General features: G+C 36.1%; 1 long non-coding RNA gene across 1 annotated transcript in view; it reads left to right on the top strand.

The window, feature by feature from the left end:
• The window catches only part of LOC140330043 (uncharacterized), a 36,609-nt gene that overhangs the window by 6,759 nt on the left and 24,998 nt on the right, over positions 1-4,852 (top strand). The window contains exon 2 of the long non-coding RNA XR_011920585.1: positions 970-1,119. This is a non-coding gene — a long non-coding RNA (uncharacterized lncRNA). The remainder of the gene's footprint in view (positions 1-969; positions 1,120-4,852) is intronic.

Here is a 4,852-nt window from a genome sequence, read left to right as displayed (position 1 = left end):
AATCTTTCCAATGTGCATGTGTTATATTAGGAAATCCAAAAGCAAATGTTCAGGATTTTGCACACAGGATAAAATGCACATTTTAAGTCTGATGATTACTTAAAACTTTTGACATGTTAAATATTTTCTAAAAGCAGAGACCCTCAATAAGATAAAATGCTAGTAGTTTTTGACACGTATATAGATACCAAACACATCCAACTATAAAACTACATGCTTTCATGATAAAGTTGGAAACTGCAGTACTTAAATTTGTCCATTTGTGATGCCTTAAAAGTAATAAGTTTATGGTCAACAAGGAGGCACACTGATATCTAAAAAGCTTAGCACAATCAACCTTTTTTCAATGTGCATTTACCCAACATGGTTGTTTGGTTTCTTAGTTAAAGGGGGCTCCATTTATTTTTTACAAGCCTAGTATTGTGTCTGTTAAAGGTTCTCTTAAATGAGACATTATTATTGGCCATTTCTGTGGTCCTCTAAAATATAAGTTAATGATAACACCTCATAGCTGTATACATGTAGTGTGAGATCATCCAAAGCATTGCTGACACATCTTGACAGTACAGTAGCAAATCATAAAAACTGAATGTTTGCACAGATAACATAGTGCCCATTTACAGGCTGCCTCCCTATCCAACTGAAATTGTATGAGTTGTAAAATAATACACTTATGCCTAAGTCTTTATGGTCTGTAAAATTCAGGTCATATACTCCTGTCAATAATTTCTGAATGATCTAAGATTTGTTTGATGATTTTACATACAAGCAGATTGGACCTGAAACCAAGGTGCATTTGCCCATTTTTACACCATTGCATGAAAATAATTTAAATGTTAAAGAGCGGAGACCAACAGTATGGGCTGATTTTCATACTCCTCATATGGTGATATAAGTGATGAATAAAATTCTTGAATTATCCTGTCTTTGTACTTCTCCTCAATCCATGTTTCTCTCCCCTCTCATTAGGGCCATCAGTGACTGCATAAAGACATGTAAGAGCTTTTTTCCCTGCGTGTGATGGAAAAGGAAGACCCACTCTATACTCCTTCCTGAAATCTTTGAGCCTGGCCTGGACTGCCAGAAATGATAATATTTTGTTAAAATTACACCAAGAAAGTAAGTCTTTTCCAGCCTGTCATAAAGAAAAATATATGTGTGAATATGTGTGTGAGAAACCTCAAATGAAAGCTGCCAGACTTCTGGATCTGGGACAGTGACATCACTTTTAGTGAAGATGATTAAATATAGCAATATCAACCCACAATTCCTATAGAAATGAGCAAAAGAGAATGTAAGTTGTCATCTGAGGCTTTTTATTTACATGTTTATCACAAATAACATTTGAGGTTAGGTTTAAACTTTAATTATGGCGCTGTACCATTGTTAATATTATCCTACCATATTATAGGATACATTCTGCTTTCTTAGCACTGCTAAAGACCTCTTGTGGGGTATACAATAGTCTGTGGTCAATCTCCAGCCAGGAATCATGATTAAAATACTCCATCTTCCTTCTAGATTTCAGCATATCATCCCACAATACAAAATCTTGCTTTGTGGAATGTGCATTTAAATGTGGTGCAATTTCATTATCCATGGTTTGAGATCCACCTAAATTACCTTGGCTTAGTAATCACTTGCATGCCTTTGGTTTCGGAAAAAATCCTGACCCATGACAGGATGAGTCATATGACTTCTAATTAACTAGAGGGGGCACCCATTCAAAGCTCTGTGTGGTACTAATTCATGCCCCCTCTGTCAAACTGTAAAAAATTAAATCATCCTGGTTTCAAATAATAAAGAAAGTTTTATGGGGAGCCGATGACAACACAACGGTTCTACTCCAAGACACTTTGCTATTCCTTTTCATTCAAAATGATGAAATGATAAAAAAGCTTAAAAAATTCCTAAACATATTACAAATATAATACATAAATGAAGTATTAAATTGCCTTTGTAAATAATGATTTGCCAGTGATCGCTGGCTGGCCATACAAACCTTGATAAAAGCAAGCAAAGAAACCAATATGAGCCCCGATTACTTGCATCATTTTAGCCAGTAAAAGATTGACTTTTTTTCAGCTAATATGAATGGTAGAACATTTTCAGCATTGCGTAATATGTTGGCACTACATAAATCCTGTTTATTATTATTAATAATAATAATAATTTTCATACACTCATCTGCTGGACAAACTGACGAGATGGCAGATGCATGAGTTGTTCAAGAATGAAACAATTTAATTGTGCCCACTGACAAAGTTTCCTCCATTCCTCTCTTCTTTCTCATCTCCTTCTTTCATTTAATATTCCCCTTTTACTATTTATTTATTTGAATATGTCTAATGCAATGGTATTTACCTTTTTCTATGTTCTGGTGGCAAAATACTAAGCAGTTTTCTCTACAACTGGCCTGAATACAGCAGGAATGTATGAGATAAAGTGCGGGAAATTACCACCAAAATGCTGAAGATCTTCAGTAAATACTGATACCGTGCATGAAGAGACACTGGGCTCGATTTATTAAAGCTCTCCAAGATTGGAAAGGATACATTTTCACCAGCAAACCTGGAATGGATCTGGTCAAGAATTGAAAACATTTGCTAACAAATACCAAATGACTTTTAGGAAATCCATTCCAGGTTTGCTGGATCACCCAGATTCAATGATGAACGTGTTTTCTCCAGCCTTGGCGAGCTTTAGTAAATCAGGCCCATTGTCCTTGCAGAGCAAATTGACAGCAACTGCAAACAGGGCCACTGCCCCTATTATACTTAACAAATCAGTGCTTCCTCATTGCTCCATCACCCACTGCATCCTTCCACAACACCGGGTACTTCTGGGTATGGAGGTGCATGTAACCAACCCCTTTGTGACAGTGCTCATGTCTATCAGCCAATACATTGATCTGAGCATTGTCACATGATATGGGCAGTGGTGCCACAGCTTTCCTGGGTCACTAACACTAGTTATTTCAGTGGCACCCACAAAGGTGGAAGGAGTGGTAAGGGATTGATGGCAAGGCAAGCATAAGGAGTTTCTAGGGGCCATTTGCAGAGACATTGTACCTTAGGTCATTTGGAAAAGGTGACAGTGTCTCTTTAATATATGATATATGACTATGGTAGGGACATTAGATTATAAGCCCTTTTGAGGGACAGTTAGTGACATGACTAGTGACATGACTATGGACTTTGTAAAGTGCTGCGTAAAGTGTTGGTGCTATATGAATACTGGATAATAATAATAATAATAATAATAAAAGATAGCCTACCATTCTAACCAAGCATACTATGATATGGTGCAGAATTCACAGTTGTTTTGTTCTCCTGAAACTCTGTCTTTGTTACTAAACAACTCTACCTACCATTAATCTGTCCACAGCACATTTATTCAGAAAGTATGGTCTTTATTTAAACATCAGTCATGATCTAATGTTCCTTTTGGACAATAAAGACTTTTCATTGCACACCAATCATGCAAGTAAAAATGGGGCAATCTCTGGTTGTAGGTGAATGTACTTTGACATTGATATAAAAGTTCTATAAAAACATTTGTAAACAGATCCAAAACTTGCAATAAATTCCCTAGAGATCAATTTTTGGGGTTCCTGAAAAAAAGCTCTTGGACTCAAATTGCTGGGGCGGCCAGGGTGGGAAAAATTAACTGTTCTTTGAAATTCATGACACTTGTAAATTATTTTCATTATAAAATAATCAATTTAAAAATTGGCAGTCTTTTTAAGTCCCTTGCCAGACTCATAAGTATTCAGAACCCTTTTTTTCTGAGGGTCTGTGAGGTCTCTTTTGATCTTGGCTTGAAACACCACACACATCAATAGCAAAGAGAAAACAGGACCCTCAATGTCTTAGGTTTAAATAGGACAGACTCCACCTTTATAATGCAGAATGAAGTTTTAAACACTGGCAACTAATATAGGTTACACCTGAATTTAATTTCACAGATTTATTCTATGACGTGCTTACTTTTTTATGTGAAAAATCTGCATTTTCACTTATTTCAAATATGGGAATACAATACAATGGCAATGCACAATTTGTATATTACTAATATATGTAGGCAAATGTACGCTTGTTTACAGTATGTTGAAAAAGTTTACAAATTTCATAAAATGTACTTTTTCACTTACATGCCTGTGCTTTACAAGCATTGCTACACTGCCTAGGTGTATTGGTTGCTGAACATTTAGTATTTGTTGAGAAGAAGGAACTGCAGAAAGTCTCTGTATTATTTTGCTCATCCGCAAAAATTAGTTGGGCGCAGTTCTGCTTTTTATGTTAAATATCCATTGATCCTCTGTCCTAGTGTGTGTTTTGAGGTTTATTTTCACTTGTACCATTTGAATAGCTTTAAAAAGAAGGAAGTTGAGACATGGCAACTAAAATAACTTGAGATGAGTCACTAACCTCTGAGCTACATTTAATAGGACCAAAAATGAGACTCTGGCTGGGTATAAAAGCCCCACTTGCTGCAATAGGAATATATATGTGGAGTTTATAGGATGCCGAGATTATAATCAGCGTGGGAACAGAAATTCAGTGCTGGATGTAGCCTTTGCTGCTGCTTCTGGTGACGCCTCCTGTTTCATAAACTTTTATCACAGCCCAGCACCATAGATAAACCATCATAAAATAAGGTCAGAAAGCAGCAATGCAAGAGGTTCTCTCAAGGGAAAATAAGAATGCATTCCAAAGGCCTCTTGTCAGTACAACTAAACTTAACCCTTTCTGTGCATAAATAACATTCCAGAATTCAGGGAAAGTTTGCATCAATGCACTTTTATTTCCCTCAAAGCATTAAAAAAAAATGATAATAGTTATTTGTAGAG

The sequence above is a fragment of the Pyxicephalus adspersus genome, chromosome 4 (genome assembly GCF_032062135.1).
Source record: "Pyxicephalus adspersus chromosome 4, UCB_Pads_2.0, whole genome shotgun sequence".
Lineage (NCBI taxonomy): Eukaryota > Metazoa > Chordata > Amphibia > Anura > Pyxicephalidae > Pyxicephalus > Pyxicephalus adspersus.
The sequence above is the reverse complement of the archived record's forward strand: the minus strand, read 5'-3'. Positions and strand labels throughout refer to the sequence as shown.